This window comes from Chenopodium album, chromosome 17 (genome assembly GCF_948465745.1).
Source record: "Chenopodium album chromosome 17, dcCheAlbu1.1, whole genome shotgun sequence".
Lineage (NCBI taxonomy): Eukaryota > Viridiplantae > Streptophyta > Magnoliopsida > Caryophyllales > Amaranthaceae > Chenopodium > Chenopodium album.
Window position 1 is genome coordinate 38,206,846 of NC_137850.1, and position 19,809 is coordinate 38,226,654.

General features: G+C 34.6%; 1 long non-coding RNA gene across 1 annotated transcript; it reads right to left on the reverse strand.

The window, feature by feature from the left end:
- Nucleotides 1–8,659: 8,659 nt before the first annotated feature.
- On the reverse strand, nucleotides 8,660–13,644 carry LOC145587913 (uncharacterized). Its single transcript, XR_014101489.1, has 2 exons — nucleotides 13,442–13,644; nucleotides 8,660–8,908 (listed from the first exon to the last, which is right to left on the reverse strand). It is a non-coding gene; the product is annotated as an uncharacterized LOC145587913 (long non-coding RNA).
- Between the last annotated feature and the right edge of the window lie 6,165 nt (nucleotides 13,645–19,809).

Sequence of the window (19,809 nt, forward strand, 5' to 3'; positions counted from 1 at the left end):
AAGTGTTAAATATGGTTTCTTAGATAGCAATGTAGGGAACCGCAACTGTAAGAAATCCGGTTTCTTTGGTTAATTTTCTTTAATATAAAAAAATTAAAATATACAAATGCGGATTGTACCTGCTATACAAATGCCCATAATAATTTACGTTACAATTGTTGCAACCTGCCAACTTGTTTATGTACTTGATACAACATGAAATCAAATTTAATGTAAAATTATCCAAAATTTGGCTCACAAATTTAATATTCCAACAAATATAATTAATAACAAACTTTATATACAAATTTGTTTTTACTAACTTACTATAAGCAAGTTCAAAAAAGAAAAATATTCACTAAACTTACTAGCTATCTGTTTTTTCAATGCAAAAAAAAAAAAAAAAAAAAAGCTTCACAATACTCCGAAGTTTGAGCTCTATCCCATTTTACCACCTCCATATATGAGATATAAGCAGGATTCCCAAAATATATGATGGTCCAATATGTATTATAATGACTGACGATCAGCAGCCATACCATCAATGTTGACTTGTTTATGCTTTAAAACGTAGGTAACCAACATATCGCGTATCTCATCAATCATTTCTTGATTGTAAGTAGCGGGAACTAGGGGAAAGTACTGCAAAACATGAATTATTTTTAGATTAGTCATATAAATGAAATTAGAAACATATCAAGAATATTTAAATATTTTTAGAGATTATGCTATGCAGTACATGTCATTAAAACATATACAAGTATAAAGTACATGCTTAGTTGGATGGTCATATTATCATTAATCTTGGTACAACTCCATGTGTGCATGATTAAAATATAAGGCAATGTATTATATTCTTGCTATAAGCATTAGTCTTCTAAATAATTAAATAAAGCTGCACCTACATTCACAACAACATACAACTAGGATAAAACATGCAAAACTGAAACCCACAACTTCACAAGGGCATGAAAAGAAGCTCAAGTTGTGTGTTCTTGCTTTTACTTAAGCTGGATTTCATGCAACAAAAATAATTATTGAAATAAAAGCTTATATATATCTCTAATACAAAATTCAGCAGAAAGTCTTGTAAAGTGACTACTTAGAAGTTTTGCTTCTGATATTTAAGTGCTTGGTATATGGTAATAAGAAAACATTAATTGAGGCATTGAACTTCTATTAGGTCAATCATTTTCCACTTGTAGTTAGTGCTTTTACATCTTTTAATTGATAAACTAATCAAAGATTGTGCAAAATAAAAGAAATTCCATATTTTAGCCGTACTAAATTAGGCGTATACACAAAATTAATGTGAATAATAAAAGATACCTTTTCTGGAACCACTTGTTGTCTCCTTGATATTATCTCTTGCATATAGCGGCATAAATAATATCCACAATCTTTAGTGTCTTGATATTGTTAGTTGTGGACACTATATCATAGTGAAACATAAAAAAAATATTGAGTTATAAAATCTGATTGTTCGGAGCATATTGATCATAGTGTGCTTAAAAAATTGTGAAGTGTAGATCACATACTTTTGGTTGAAGCCACAAAGTTACCGGGTTTTTTTTTTCATTTTCTTAATTTCCTTTCGATGAATAATGCTAAATTTCACAAGTCCGCTACACAATTTTCACAAAAATATTAGATGACAGATGATACTATACATAAGATATATTTGTAAACGAAATATACATACTCGTTAATGGTTTGACGAGCGAATTCGGGAATGTCATTTTCAGCTCCGGCTGGATCAAGCCAGAATACAGTTCCACGCCATATACTTATGATAGCTAACCTCCAATGTCGACTATATATATATATATAGCTCATTAGTTTATCCAAAGATTGATATACAAAAAAGTATAAGAAAAAAGGGGTTAAACATCACTCACTGATCATGGTACGGAGCAAAAAAAGTTGGTTAATATTCTTGCCACCATTGCACCCAAAAATATTACATAGATATTCAGATCGAGCTCCTTCTTCTGTCGGGGTTAGCGGAGAAATAAAATTAACGTCGCAACAACCATACACCCTTGATATACTCTCTTTTTTACACCCTTCGCTCAAGTACCTTGCATATAAAATGTATAGATTTCAATTATACAGGCACATACCTCATAAAAATAAATATGAAAGAAAAACTAATGTTAATTATCTAGGCACATACCTCATGAAAATCGACATATGACATGCTCCAACCTCTCTTTGGAAGCACCAATCAAACATCTCTTTGTAATCAAGATGAACTACAATCTCGTTGTGAAACACACTAAATGGGATTGTTAAAAATATGGTCTCATTTCTATGTCTCATTCCCATAGCTTCCTTCTTGAAAACTTCTAATAATAAACCAGAGGTCACCATGGCACAATCTTCATTAGTGATGTTATATTTTTTTTGGATGATACTTGTGTGGATGGAAATTCAAAGATAGGGGTTTTTTCCATATCTTTAACCTGACTATCAACCTTAAGAGTTTTGTGCAACAAAGTAAACAAGTAAATTAGATGAAATGTTATAAATTAGATTTTTACAATCATATGCAAACACACTTGTTGTGTTTTTAGTAAGTAAAAAAAATGACTTCACTGGCAAAAACTAAATAAGAATACCTTTTTCTTTGGGAAAATTAATCGATTTGGCCACGGAACAAATGATTCCTTTGCTTGACATACAAACCTGAAATCCTAAATAGGATAAGGAAGTAATGCAGTTGGCACAAGATCTTCTAGTATAGAGACTCGATGATTACCAGTGGTCAAATCAAAAAAATGAATTTTAACGAACCACTAATGTTGACCCTGGTATGTACACTTGCCCAATTGCAACAATCTGGATTCCTTTGTTTTCATCAATCGCCAAGCAGCAATCATGCATACCCTTGTTATTTACATACATGTATATCATTTAGTATAGAGATATGTTAGCTATGTCAAAGGTATCGCCAAGAAACAAAATAAATTTCATTTAATGTAAATATTGTCTATTACTTTGGGTGCAATTTAAAAAACCAATACAAACTTGTTTCTTCTAATTTATTGCAGGATAATGCAAGTATGAAACACATCTCAGGTTAGTTTAATGCATCGGCAATTTAGACAACTTTATAAAATGATGTAATTATTATGTAGTAGTAGTAGTAGTAGTAGTAGTAGTAGTAGTAGTAGTAGTAGTAAATGATAGTTATAATACCTCAGGAAGATTGCTAATAGGTAGTTTATCATATGTCTCGGGCCATGAAACACTAGTGTATTCATGTTGGGAAGATTCGGCATTGGCATTCTCGGGCTAAGAAACTTGATAGGTGTAGACACCTAAAAATGTCTCCCCAAAACCAAACCCGATGATGAACCATCTTTCACCGTCTCTATTGGTCGGGTTCAGTATTTAATCCCGAGAGTGCTTAAAAAAATCGTAGTTAATTAAATTCAATTTTTGAATAGTCCATAGATCAGTCTTGATGGATGTTTGGTCAAAGCATAGGTTTTTTTTTTTAATTTCAGCCCAAACCTTTTTTATTGTTTTATTATTTAATTTTAGCCCAAACCTTTTTTATTTTATTGTTTTATTATTTATTTTGGCCCAAACTTTTTATTTATTTTATTTACTTATTTTCTTATTTTAGCCCATAATATATTAGAAATGGCCCAAAATTATCAATCGGCACTTAAAATGCTGAACGAAATTAGGGCTAAAAATGAATTTAGACGGAAAAGCGGACTGAAAACTCTCGCGTCACGGCAACAGTCCACCGTGTCACGGGAAACTGTCCCGTCTGACGGTGGGGTTCCCCGTGTCACGGGACACCTGCTGTGACACGGGGGTTTCCGTGTCCTTTCCGCGTAAACCCTTAACGCGTTTTCTCCCCCGTTCACTAAATATTTCCCGCGTCACACAAAAGTACACCGTGTCACGGGAATGTTTCCCGTCAGACGGTGGGATTTCTCGTGTCACGGTACACTTTGCCGTGTCGTGGTATACTTTTTTAGGGTTTTTATCATTTTAGGGTTCCGTGTGTTCCCTTAGCACATTTTTTCTATAAATACCCCCTTCATTTCTAATGTACGGGGCATCAATTAATTCTCTATTTTTCTCTCTTCTATGCTCTAGCCTAAACACTAGTCTACCCTTCTTCTTTCAAAATTCCTTCTTCAAGCACTCCAAGGAGTCCATACTTTACTCGTGGTTCTATCCTTAAGCCAAGGCGTGAAAGTTGCAAGCAAATAGAATCAAATTTGGAGTGAATTGAATATTTTGTTTGTATGCCTTTGAGATCGCAGGAATCACTTTTCACTATAAGAATCGAGTAGAGGCCAATACGGGTGAATGTGACTCCATGACTCATTTCGTACCATCATCCCCGATCCTCCTTTCGTGGTTGCGAACCATATGGAGTTAGTAATCTCATGGATTATGAATGGGGTGTAACCTTCACGGGTCAATCGTTGGGCCTATCGTTGTCCCTTATCGTGGTTGCCTTTTTATGATCCGTGAACGGTTTACAAGTTCCTTAAAAACTTGTTAGCGGCTCCCTACTTTCCTTGTCCCTAATCGTATATGTCAATTCCCACTTCCTATGAGTGCCAAGCATATTCACACATGCTTTAACGTAGGCGCACTTCGAGCGACGCCTACAATTTGGCGACTCACTGGGGAGGATTCTTGGTTATTTATCTATTTGAGTGATCGGTATTTAATTAAGATGAGTGGATGAGACTTGAAAGATTCTTGAAAAATATTCCTGTGATTAATTTGGCATTTTTGCATAAGCATAGACGTTTCATTTAGGTCTGTCCCGTAGGAAAAATTGAATAACTTGATTAAGTACGAAGGAAAACAGGGCACCAGTCAGACTTTCTGACTGTCGTGCCACGGCAGAATCTGCCGTGTCACGGTGCAGTACACCGTCTGACGGTGTGCAGTACCGTGGCACGGGAATCTCTGTCATGTCTTGGTAGTCCTAAAATTAGTCTGGTGGCTTGTTTTCTCTTCTCACAGTCAACTTCCTTCGATTTTTCTGAAAAAAACGTGTGTGTTCTACATGCGTCTTAGCCCCGGGGGATTTAAGCTCTATCGACCCAAAAACGCTCATGGCAATAAGGGTTCATCCGAGTTATTAAATCGACCCAAACCATGGAGTCAAGTTCGATTTCATCACGAACTCGCGGAGCCGCCCGTTGGCATACACCCCAAGGGAGGCTGCCTTGCTAACGCGTCCAAACTCTTAACCATGGTACCCTTTTGACACCCAAAGCTTGACCAATAGTTGAACATAGATCTTGACCCTAGGCTGCGAACTTTTTTTACATCATCGTGACTAAATGCTACATGGTTTTTTTGGTGCTAACCCTCATGTGTTTGCTTTTTTTTTTTGTAACTCGTGACCGAGGGTTTTTATTTCCACATAGTAATTAGTACAGACCTAAAATCGACTAAAATATGGAAAAACTCACAAAAAAGACTTGGAACTGGGCACCGTGTCACGGAAGGTCCTGCCGCGCCACGGTGAACAGTGCCGTGACACGGCGCTTTCTACCCTCTGACGGTAGACTGCATCATGTCATGACAGTCAGCACCGTGACACGGTGCTCAGGAGAAGTGTCCCGTCAGTCTTTTTTGGTTTTTGTGCGTACGATGTGGTTTATGTGTCCAGTTTGGTGTCATGTCTAGCTGTACGATCATAACACGTGTCCATAACCTCACTTAATCATTCACATGTTGTGTTCACACACTTTATTTCGTTAGTCGTGCACCATTTCATGACCGTATTTTAGGGTAGACTTTTGTCGTTTTTTTTGTGTCGTTTTTTTTCGGAGTAAGTCGGACGGTATCCTCCCATATGTTTTTTAACAAAAAATAAATTGAATTTCAAAATTATAGAATTTCAAAATTCAAAATTTTTTATTATTTTTTCCGGATTGGTTAAGGTTAAATTTGGTCATTAAAGGTGTGTTTGTTTCGGTGTCACATCACTTGGTCAAGAAGCAGGGGTAGATTGTTAAGGTTCGAGTCAATACCTCAACAACCTCTTATACCAAAGAGGCGTACAATGAAACCACCACAATCATCTCCACAAGATCCATCTCCAGTCTACTTTCAACCAATGGCTACTAAGGAAGATATCAAGAACATCAGTAGGACAATTGAAATGTTTTCTAACATGATGCAAACACTCACCACTAGAGTCAACACGGTAGAGCAAGACAATCATAACAATGTCACTGCTGCTACAATGGACAAGATTAAGGAACAGATGAGTAAGAAATCTGAAGAATTCAATTATGTGGAGCAACCTGTCGTCTCTTCATCCATAATTGACAAGCTTCCTGAGAAGTTTTCCACTGCTAACATTCCCAAGTTCAAGCCCCTACTGATAATCCACTTTTCCATTTGAAGGCCTTTTCTACGACCATGGCTCTTAAGGGAGTAGATGTGACACTCTTCCCTACGGTGTTCCCTCTTTCCTTAGAGCACGCCTATCAACAATGGTTCTACTCTCTGGAATCCAAACATGTTGCGACCTGGGAGGATGTTGCTGAAAGTTTCATGAATCGTTACAAGTGTAACATTCAGGCCAAGACTTCTGAACGTGAACTCTCCATTCTCAAACAGAAAGAGAATGAAGGCTTCACCACTTACTTAAGCAGGTGGAGGGAAACAGCTACGCTCTTGTTGGATCCCCCCAAGGAAAAAGAGATGGTCCGCTTGTTCATTGCCAATTTGACTCATAAGTACAAGCAACACTTGAAGTTTCTGCCTCTAAGTACCTTCGAAGCTGTATACGATATTGGAATCAATATCGAGGATGAACTGATGAAGACTGCTGGTAGGAACAATAATAGCAACACTTGGAAAAACAAGAAGAACGACACTCCTTCTTCTTCGTATTCCAAGCCCAATAATGCTACCAACAATATCAATATCAATGATGTGCTGGCCCTTAATGCTCCTCCTTAAAGATTCCAAAGGCAAAGGAGGGTCTACACGTCTTTAGAAATGACTTATGATGCTACTTTTGACCGTTTGCATGGTCAAGGACTGATTATGCCAATTGGACCGTTTCCAGAACCTCGACTAGAGAATAGAACCGCTAGCTATGACCCCAATGCTTATTGCAAGTTTCATCAAGGCAAGGGTCATAATACTGAGAAGTGTTGGAGGTTGAAGAATGCGATCCAAGACCTAATTGATGCTAATCAAATTCCTGTCCCTCCAGGGGGCAAGAAGCCTAACATTCAAACAAGTTCTCTTTCTGATGCTTTGGCTATCATGGGAGATGAAGTCTCCTTTGATCCGTCAATACTCATTCAACCTGTGAATGAACCTTTGCCGGAAGTTGTATTTGTCTCGAGCTATGAAGAAGTGAATGGAATTTGGGATAGTGACGATGAAGACGTCTATCTCAAGGATATAACATGTTCATCTCTTAGCACAAGTGAAGATATTTGGGGAAACCTTGAGGTCAAAGTTCTCACCAGAAGTGGACGGTTGCAAAAGCCTAGTCCACCTCCACCTCCACCTTAATCACAACCGGTAGTTGATCCCATCGACCTTGTGAACAATGATGTGGTCAAACAATTACAAAAAACCAAGGTGGAAATGAATGTATGGAAGCTTTTGGCCACCTCTCACGAGCATCGAAAGGTTGTGATGAATGCTTTGGTGAAAATAGGAGTTGATGATGATATGTCTCCTCAAGGACTGGTCAATTTTCTCACAACTGAATTGCCAAGTACTAGCAATTTGATTTCTTTTTCTGACATGGATCTGCCCCCGGAAGGGGACCAACATAACAAGGCCTTACACCTCACTGTGGTGAGTAGGCAGATGAATGTTCCTATGAGCCTGGTTGATAATGGCTCTGCAATCAATGTATACCCACTCCGCACTGCAAAGAAGTTGGGCGTAAAGAATGAAGAACTGACTCCCTCTACTCAAGGGATTCGCGCTTATGATAATACTCACTAGTAGGAAAAGTGCTATTTATAACTGGCGAAATTGACTTTTTGTAAATGGCATTGTTGGTTGCAAATGCCACCGTTACAACTAGTGAAAATTATTCGTAACTGGCTAATGTTAGTTACAAATAATGTATTAGTTGTAACTGGCATAACCCAACGCCAGTTACAAAAAGTCTATTTTCCAAGTAATAAATCACACTATTTGTAACTGGCATTAAGTTACGTCGGTTACAATAAGGGTATTATTCGTAACTGGCATAACCTAATGCCAGTTACAAAAAGTCTATTTTCCAAATAAAGAATCACACTATTTGTAACTGGCATTAAGTTACGTCGATTACAATAGGGTATTATTAGTAACTGGCAAATCATAATGCCGGTTACGAATATATTTTTTTTTAAAAAAAAAATAATATTAGTAACTAGCACTAGATTATGCCAGTTACTAATAAATAACCTTTTTTTTAATATTTTATTTGAATACAAAAATGTTAGTATACCCTACCAAACGACCCATCGTCAAATGGGTTATAAACTGTTACAAGTCAACCAACAAAACACGTACTATGAACACTTCCATATAACTTAAATTCACCCACAACATACAATACAAACACTCTAAATAGTTCCACATAACTCGAATTATTCATCCACAACCATACAATACAAAAAAATTAATTATACTTAAATTTCCAAAAAACAGTTAAAACTTGAATTAAAAAGGCATTGATTTATAATTTAGAAATGTAATAACAATAACCAATAGGCTAAATAAAATTAAAGTAGATATATAAAAATGTATTATATTATTTTATTAAGCTAAATGTGATTAATCATATCATCGATTAATAAGATAGCTAGTCTTTCAACAAAAAATTAAGCCTAAAAACCTTATCCCATTGTTCTCGAATCTCATCCAATTCTACATCGCTGTAGGCTGCAAGTCTTGCCAAATACTCCTGAAAAAAAATACGTGTATATATATTATACTTTATAAAAATAAAACATCAACCAAAACTCGTAATATATCTCAACACTAACCTCTTTCAAATTACACTTGCAATCTCTATGGAAAGATAATATCGCATACATATATCTCATCACATAATAAGCACATTCGGTACCACCACATTGTTGAGCACTGACAGGTAAGATTCGTAGAGCAAAAGCAGGTAAGATTCTATATAGGTGTCACATGTAGAAATGAAAAGGAGTGAATTTGATTATTAAAGTGCCGCAGCCAGTGAAAGAAAATCAGCATAGGCCCAAGGTAAATGAGACTTTTAGGTCCAACACCTACTATTTAGAATTTTTCAACTAAATTTGGGCATCCAAGTAGCCATAACTTGTCAACTTGCTGGGCCTGTAGTCTAAAGGTCCACCAGCACCCAAAAAGTATCATGGAAAGTTAAAAAATTTATGGAAAGTTACAAGTCAACTACAACTGTCTAAAACCAATCATAGATCAATAAACTACAAGTCTTCCCACAAATCACAACTAGGGTTCAGCTATAACCTTATAAGTTCAACATGGATGCATAAAATGCTTCGCTTCTAGCCAATGACCACAAACATGATCCAGCAGCTTCTTTCAAGAAATAATGATTGCCAACAAAAGGTGTTAAATAGCAAAACTCATAATAGTATAGCAAAGCTCGAGCTACTTTCCAGCACCTAGATCAAGCCTTCAGCCAAGCAAGGTTCATAAACTACATACAACACCTTTGCAAACTATTCTACAAGGAAAAATAACCAATCTTCAATGCTAATCAAGCACCGTATATCTGGTCAGCTTTGCTACAATGCTGACTAAGGTTAATAGATTGAGCCCTCAATATCCTACCTTAATTCTTATCTCAAGAAGAGATCTTCTGATATGTGATTGAGACTTTACCAAACAAATACACAACAATTCCATTTATGAGAGAATTCTAACACAATTGTTCTTTGACTTTTTGTATGATAATAAACTAATTGCAAATTGTTTAATTTATCTACTTGTATATTACCACTCCAACAGCAAATTCTACAAACAATATCAACCAACTCCGCAAACTTAAAACTAAGAAGACTAAACAACGCTGAACAAACTATCTAGCCTAACTCAGTTCTGAATTCAGCCAGTTCTGATATTCAGTTCTAAAAATCATCTCTGAATTCAGGTCTGATTTTCAGTTCTGAATTCAATTATGATTTTCAGTTCTGAATTCAGGTCTGATTTTCTGTTCTGAATTCAGGTCTGATTTTCTGTTCTGAATTCAGGTCTGATTTTCAATCCTGAAAGTCGGCTCTGAATTCAGTTCTGATTTTAAGTTTTGATTTCAGTTCTAATTTTCGGCTTTGAATTCAGTTTTGATTATCAATTTTGCATCCAGTTCTGAAATTCGGCTTTGAATTCAGTTTGATTATCAATTTTGCATTCATCTCATGTGATAATAATTAAGAGTTCAATCTCAGTCAAATGAAGGTTTACTTCTAATAAACGAGGAAAAGATTTATCACCATAATACACATATTAATACCTAAATTGTGAGCAGTAAGCACTAATAGTAGCTTTGATGCTAAATAAACCGTGCTAACCGGTACCCGGATACGAACTATAGGCACATCTTCCCAAGGATAGTGATCTAGTGATGGTTGTTAGTTTGTTACAAGTCTTAGTACTTATAGGTAGCAGCAGGTGTAACAAATTCAGCAATAGCAAGGTATTAGTGTCAGCAACAGCTTTAGCATGTCAGCAACTAGCTATAAAACTTATACTAATAATAGTTAGAATCAGTCGCTTGTTTGTTTAGTATGATAGCTTCATTCAATTCCGTAATACACAATAGCTTTATGAATACTCAATATATAATTTTATACATCAAGAATCGATAAAATTCCCTGAGCTCAAAAGATCAGCAAGGAATTCAGAATCAGATAACTCAGACACCGAAGACCGATCTTCCAGCTCCTCGCGTACATTAAAATATAGAAGTCATTTACCATAATGTATCAAAAGAACCAAGAAAGGTAAGGATGAGTCAAATGAATGTTCAGTCTATCATATACAAATAGGCAAGTAAAATAATGAATTAATTGATGTGGTCCTGTAAATAGACAACACCAGCATTACAAGAAAGAAATGTGTAAGCTATAAAAAAATAAGCGATTCCAAGAGCACATAAACCTCTAAGTTCCTAGGTGAATTCCCGGAAACATCTATAGCACTATGTTGAAAATTGTTATTCACAATCGATATATACATCTCAATTAACTTAGCTTGCACACACAAATTTACACACGCTTCAAAGAGAAAAACAGCAGCCTGACATACTTGGCTAATGTACCCCAATTAGAACCTTTATCTATTAAACCTCAATCAAAATAAAATCACACCAGAAGACATAAGTCCTTCCTTGAAACTGAAATCAGATCAAATAAAGAAATAGCAGACCTAGCAGCAAATACAATTCTAGAGTATATCAAATTCATACAAAATCTTAGGGTATTCGACTTTAATGAAAAACAAAATTCAATTCCAATATTAGGACGTAATTTTAGAATTAAGAAAGGGAAAATTAGATTAACCCTAATTTGAAAAATTACATACCTTTGAACAACGATATAGAACGAATTTTGAAGTTTAGGCTTTGTCATAATGTTCTGAGTTTCAGTCTTGAATTTCAGCTCTGATTTCATTTCTGATTTTCAGTTCTAAACTTCAGATATGATTTTTAGCTCTAAATTCAGTTCTGAAATTCAGCTTTGAATTCAGTTTTGAAATTCAGCTTTGAATTCAGTTTTGAAATTCAGCTCTGAAATTAGTTCTGAAATTCAGCTATAATTTCAATTCTGAATTTAGTTCTGAAATTCAGCTCTGAAATTAGTGCTGAAATTCAGCTATAATTTCAGTTCTGATTTTGAGTTCTGAATTCAGCTTTGAAATCAGTTCTAAAATTCAGCTCTGATTTCAGTTCTGTATTTAAGCTCTCATTCCCTCTCCTCTTTATTAACCTTTTGAGCTTTACTTAATCAATTATGCTAGTATTGATTATTTGACATATTGCTTTTAGGGACAATGCAAATGCTATTTGCATTACAGAGAATTGAACAATAAGGGACAACATCTGATAGTACAGGGGCTTCTATTTTGGGAGTTGAGAGTTGATTATGATCACTAGAGATGAGGTATTGATAGTACAGGGGCTTCTATTTTGGGAGTTGAGAGTTGATTATGATCACTAGAGATGAGGTATTGATAGTACAGGGGCTTCTATTTTGGGAGTTGAGAGTTGATTATGATCACTAGAGATGAGGTATTGATAGTACAGGGGCTTCTATTTTGGGAGTTGAGAGTTGATTATGATCACTAGAGATGAGGTATTGATAGTACAGGGGCTTCTATTTTGGGAGTTGAGAGTTGATTATGATCACTAGAGATGAGGTATTGATAGTACAGGGGCTTCTATTTTGGGAGTTGAGAGTTGATTATGATCACTAGAGATGAGGTATTGATAGTACAGGGGCTTCTATTTTGGGAGTTGAGAGTTGATTATGATCACTAGAGATGAGGTATTGATAGTACAGGGGCTTCTATTTTGGGAGTTTAGAGTTGATTATGATCACTATTATACTCCAGGCAAACTTCAAATAAGTTTATGTAAAATATTATTGAAAGTATTGTTGTTGTTGTAAAATAACACATCTAAGTGAGGTCTACAATAAGAATTAATCCCCTTAACATAAGAGAGGGGGGAAAGAAATTGTACACACCACCACCTAAATCCAAGTGCTTTAAGAAGATCTAGGACGGGAACAACATATTTTGAGATCCCCTAGCACTTGCCATGCACTCAAACTGCTTCTAACATTCTCCAGTTAGGAACAACATGAAAATATACAAAAGAAAAAAATGCAACTCTACCCAACCTATTCTTAATACAACAACACTAGCTCCAAAAATACACACGTGCTAACAACAGAAATCATACTCTGCAATATTTAATAATTGAGGTGATATTAAATGTTACAAAAATTGCTGAACAAAAAAAAATTAAAGAAGCAAAACCACCAAAATCATGCTAATTTTGAGCTTAATAAAAACAAGTTGGTCTAATTAATGATACATCCTGCCCAAAGAAGTTAGTTGAGAATGAACAAACAAATTGGTACATTTAATATAACTTAGCAACAGGAAACTTCATTGAATGCAGCCTAAAAAAAAGGGAAAGCTGGAAGAGCAAACTTTAACAATTACAACACTTTACAAGGTCGACAATTCACCCAACGAACACATCTCCGATTATATTAAATCGAAATTATTCATCAAAACCTAATTTTCTTGGTTTTTAATAAATCGAAATTATTCATCAAAACCTAATTTTCTTGGTTTTTAATAAATCAATTTGATTTAAAATTAATCAAGTATTTGACAACAACAACATTCAATTTGAATTTACATGCAAAATCACTAATTCGAAAGTAGAACCCTAATTCGAAAAATTACATACCTCAAAACCTTGATATTTTCAAAACTCGAAAAACCGTAGTTGGAGGAGCAGTGAAGTGAGTTGCAGTGAAGGAGAATGAAGAGTAGTACGTGAAGGAGAAACCATAGGAGGAAGAAGGAATCTCACCTCTCGCGAGCAGTTGGAGCGAAAGTGCAAAAACAATAAAAAGTTTGAGTTTTTTTTTTTTTTTTTGTTTTTTTGTTTAGTTTCAGCAATAACTACTTGAAGTGTTTTTTTTTTTAGCAAACTACTTGAAGTTAAGGGGAAAACACATACTTATGTTTCCGACACTACCTTCAATAAAAATTAAACGCTTGTAAAAAAATTAATTAAATGAAAATTAAGTATGAGTACAAATCCCCCCTTGCAAATACAAATCCCCCCCCCCCACAATATACAATTTTATCATTTGGTAATAGGTATTGTTATCCTGCAACTTATGACTTCGGAACAAGTTCAAGATGACATTTTCCAATACTGCCTCAAGGGTCTGTGTGATTGCAAACTTTCGAGGAACATGATGTTAGTGGACACGAATTGTCATTGAGGTTTCTTGATTATAACTGAATTACTTGTCGGCCCAGGTCCATACAATAAGGCCAGCCCACCCGCCATATGTCGTTTGTAACACAGTTATTTGATTGGTCATGTACAATTACATTAGATTCTTCATACCTAAAAACAAGAACAAAATCCAAGTTCAGATATAAAACCTGGGGTGATAAATTAAAGGCCCAAATTTAGTAATAATTTGATATCTTAGCCCATTTTTTTAAAATGCCTAACATTCATATTCCTAAATGGCCCAATTACATCAACAGTATTAACTTCAGTGCATACTATTAAAAGGCTCCACCACTACCCAAAGAGGCATACTAGTACTTATTCATTACAGGCCCAGCTTCAGTAACACATTTGCTTACATTTAAGCCCATACCAAACACTACACACTGAACCCACCATAGCTATACATTCATAAGGTCCATTAACCAATTTTTTTCATGAATCAGTACACTTACTATCATTGCACAACATAAAATGAAACCCAATAGATTGCATATTATTTTTAGTTTACTAGAATCCACTTCTTTGAGTTTCTAAGACTTTCAATTAACCCGTAAGAGTTATTTTTGTCGAAGACTAGGATAGCCATGCCCCCATCACAGGTAGTGCATGAAGATCCGTACACTGCATATGGGTGAATATAGTGGCAAATCAACCGTGCCATGTGTATAGACACCCTATTTTCTGTTAGGATGATCACATCTAGCATGTTTAATTCAAATAGTTGTCATAATTCAACTAAGAAGTTTTTCCTACACATGCTTTTACAGTTCCAGAACATGTGTTTTTGTTGACTTTTTACTGGCGTGACCTTACCAATTTTGAAGGTGAGGCGAATTGCTTTTCCATCTAACAAGTTGCTAGAATGAAATTCGGACTCACATGTAATTTCATGTATTGCTAAAGGCCCAGTAGTTACAAACATATGAAGATAATCGCTAAAACTGTTTATGTTTATCTTATGTTCTTCATGACAAAGAATAGTCAAAAGTACAATTGGAGACCTTGGAGTGGCTGACCCTCCTAGTAAGCATGCTAGTGAATCTGGGATAATGTTTCACTGCCAGCACCACCTGCACCTCCATGGTTGAGGAGAATCCATTGTACAGCCACCTTATAAGCTTTTGGCCAAATAGCAAGATTAGATAAATCGGGCAAATGCCCCGGTGTGACCTTATTGTTCGCATGAATAACTACTACATCACCACCCAACTTCGAACCCCTAGCTATAGTCTTTGCTGCTAAATCAGCATGCACAACTTTTATTGTCACTTCTCCTTTACTATTTAAAACAGAAGTCTTCACAAAGGCCATAATTCCTTTAGACGGTTTATTTTATGGGGATGTTCTTTGTATAGATTTTAGAACATGAGGTGTTATCAGCATGGCTGGTAAGGCAAATTCCATATTCCTTTTTTTATTGGATATTTGCTTTTTTTTTATTCTTTTGGTAAGATTGAATGGGGGGGCTCATGTTGGTATTGATTGAGGTATTAAAACAATGAATATCTTTTTGAGGTATGAAAAATTACACAAATCAAACACACACACACACACACACACACACACACACACACACACATATATATATCCCAAATGAAAAAAGGCAGGGGCTGATACTTTGGGCGCCATAAAAGGGAGCCAAATCCAAAAAGGAAGTACATCATCTACACATGAAATAACACCTAAAACTTTGCCCCCTTTAGACCAATGGTTTTTAGGGTTAGGGTTTATGAACCTTCCACAATATTTCTGTAGTGAAACCAAATTTAATAAAATTAAAACATAAAGATATAGCAAACAATTTTGTTACATGGTAGCTACTGAAACAAAGTATAAATTTTAATTGTAAAGTTTTATAAATTCGGAATCACAATCTATTATTTTTCTGTTTTCGAACAATAACAAAAGAAACGTTCCGGAGTATACAACTTTAATTACTGTTTGTATAAAAACCTTGGTAATTTATTTTCAAATGATGATCAAATTTTCCCTGAAATACAGATTTATATAATGTACACAAATTTCTAAGTCAACAAAAACATTATAGCATATTTATTAAAAACAATTTATTTTTCATTTGTTAATAAACTAATCATTTTTCTACTACATACCAACATTTATTTGGAATATTCTTTATTATTATTCTTTAATATCCATTAAAATTTTACCAATAAGTTTATAATTATTAAATAAATAATCAGCTCCTCCAAGAGAACAATTACACCAACGACGAAGGAATAATCAAATAAATTTGTGACAATTGGCATTCTTTTGAAGGAACCAATTAATTGTCTTAATAATTATAAAATTAAAATTACTTGGAATTACACTGCTAATCAACACCATGTCAATTTCCACTATTTAAATTAGTACTACATAATGACAATAATCCCAACTACATCACAGAATAATATCCGATCTGATTAACACTTCAATTCAAAGGCTACAAAAGATGTCACAGTTTAGCAAAATAGATTCCTTAATTTGAGAAATATGATTTAAATACTAACAACATAAACTACGATAGACTATCACATAACCATATCCGCCAATTTCAAATATGCATTTTAGGTGTAGTCATATCCAACACCATCCACATGCCCACATGTCTCCGAAAACCTACTTGGAGCACTCACCCTTGAATTTCTTGCAAGCAAAGGACATTAGCTTACCCGGACTTGCCTTCCTACCCTACATATGTTTAAAAATATATAAATGATTAGAATTTTAATTGTATTTATCTTTTAAGTATAACACTGTATGCATAAATAAAACATTACCTGAATAACAACATCTTGTATAGCACATGTTGAGTAAATGAGATTTCCAACCAACTTGATTAGCTCCTCCTTGTAAAGTATTGCGGTACCACCAGAGCATGAGTTAATTAACGAGGTCCTGACTATGAATCGCCATGGAAAATTACTCACCACCTTATTGACATTTTCATCAAGATGCCTTGTCTCCAAAAGAACAACCACGGATGGGTTGTAAGCAGCATGCATCAACTCGAAATTCTCAGAGAACGAGTTCCTAGCAATTCCCTGAACATTCCAACAAACAATATGAGTGTTCGGGACATTGCAAAGATAAGGAACCCAGTTGAGGCAAGTGACATGATAAAAAAACCACAATGTTGAAAGGACCCCTCTTCTTAGATTCCTTGGCTTTGTAAATTTGGATTACCACCATGCATTCAAATATGGGAACATCCACAACTTGGATAGCGTCGGTAAAAGTTCCCATGCAGAGATATACGGTGTCCATGCACAACCGTACAACCGGTACACTCAAATCTAGAACCGGCTTGGGATCAATCAAGTGCAGCAAGTTGCCGAGGATGGTGTTCAAGTGTTCCAAACACCACTTGATCACTGACTTTCCTTGAATAGAGACTGGGTTTAGGTCTTCAATGTTTGGAATGTGCGCAGGCTTGGTTTGTTCATGCAAATCTTTAGGTCTCATTTTAAGAGTGGAAATCTCTAGGGTTGGTGCTTTAGGGTTGAGAATCATCTCGGAAATGGTCTTACGAGACACATAGGTAGGTGAATCAGAGGAATCACAACAGAGGAGATACATGGAGTTGAGATCCTTTTCCCTTTCAATTCCTTAAGTAGGGTGGAAGTACAAAAAGGCACGGTTCATTGTTTTGGTGTAAGCTACTCTTAGCCAAGGCATGGTTGGACACTTAGAGGATGAAGGGTTGCTTAAGTGGCTAGAAAGGGAAAAAAAAAGGAGTTATGATGTGGTGAGGATTGCAACCACATGCCAAATATATATAATCTCTTTAAATGGAATATTGCATAAAGAAATAAATGATCTTAATCATTTAAAGACATACTATGCTCACCCAAATGATTAATAATAAATGTCTTGCTTTTAAATAAAAAATAGAGCTTTTCACTCCTCTACCTAATGTTGTACGGAGTAACATTGAAAGTTTACATTGTTAATCACATATTTGGCATGCTCATACAAGTGTTGATATAGATGTTATCGGGTTACAAGGTCATTAAAATTGAGTATGATTGCACATTGTTTACGACATTACAATTACCGTTACTTTACATACCTTATTTTGAACAAGATAAGCACCACATTTTTTAACTAGCAAGAAAATATTTTTTAACCCCTATTTCCATGTATGAGTAATTAAAATATAGATCTAAGATAATCTTCCTAAAAATATATACCCAATGATAACAATTACATAATATAGTGTATTCATATAAGATCTCCATTAATTAAAATCAGTAGATGATTTAAATTCATTAGAAAACTATTTTTCATACTTTATCTCATTTCATTTGATTGACATGACAAAGTTGAACTTAGGTATATTTTTATTTTAAAATTTAATTGCTATCACAATTATCGTATATACTGATTTAGGATACATGATTTAGGAACCCCATCCTTTTATTCCACTACAAAAAAAATTACATATAGAAGCAAGTAAAAAATGCCTCTAATAATAATGATGTAGCCTCTAATGTCCTTTAGAGATAATTATTCAAGTGCCTCTAATAATTCTTTCGCTAATTCATGGTTGCCTCTAAAGCCTCTTTTAGAGGAAATACTATGTATTGATTTTAAAGGCCCATATGTTTAGAGGCAACCATATTATCTTGCCCCAAAATATAATTAGAGACATTATTAAAATTTGCTTTTAAATACCATAATTATTTAGGGGCAACCATATAATTTTGCCTCAAAATATAATTAGAGACATTATAACAATTTGCTTCCAAATATCATATACATTTAGAGACAATCATGTAATTATGTCTCAAAATATAATTAGATGCAATTTAATATATTAATGCCGATGATACTTAGATGCAAATTGGAAATTAGACATGAAAGGTTTTAGAGGCACAATACATGATATATGCATGTAATGTATTTATTCTAGATGTATAGAATTTTTTTTTAAAAAAAAAATATAAAAAAAAAATAAATTATAATATTACCTTCAATGTAAATTTATAGGCAATATCATTCTAAGGATTCACTTATCAATATAACATACGTAAATAAAAAAAATATCATGATGAACATGGTTGATTTCAATAAATAAATCAAAAATGATATTATTAATAAATTAATAGTCACTACATAATTGATCAATCCTCTTAGCATAACATATCCAAATTGATAAATTTTTGAGCCTAGGTTTGGTAACTTTTCCAGATCTACAACTTTCACGAAGGGACTATGGCAAAAAAAAAAAAAAACAATTGCAAATTGATGATTTTGGAGCGACCAGAGCAGCAACTACAACACATCATTTATCTTCATAGGGGCAGCAGTAGCTTCACGGGGCAACAATAGCTTCACTCTACAAAGGCAACAACATTTCAAGGAATAAGTAGATGCAACATTTAGGCAACATTCAACACAACGTGACATTATTAAATAAGTAGGAATCTATCATAATCATACAGAGCATAACATAACACTACCTTGAACATGGTATTTGATCACACACAACAGAGTACATTTAATATAAAAAAAAAACAAAATAAAAAATCAACTTTTACACACAAATTTTCATTTCATTAGCAAATTGTTTCTGGATGGTCAAGTTCAAAGATAGCATCACTAATCCCTACCCTTAACCAATGTTATGAGAGTAAGGTTCTCATAAACAAAAAGTATTTTAGAGGTAATTCCATAGGTAATAATTTCTAATTTCTTAACTAAGTAATAAAAAGAGTTGCCATGTTGAATTTTGATTAACGAGTAAACTGATCATCTAGATGCAAGAGACATTACATATATATTAAAATTGGAAGCTC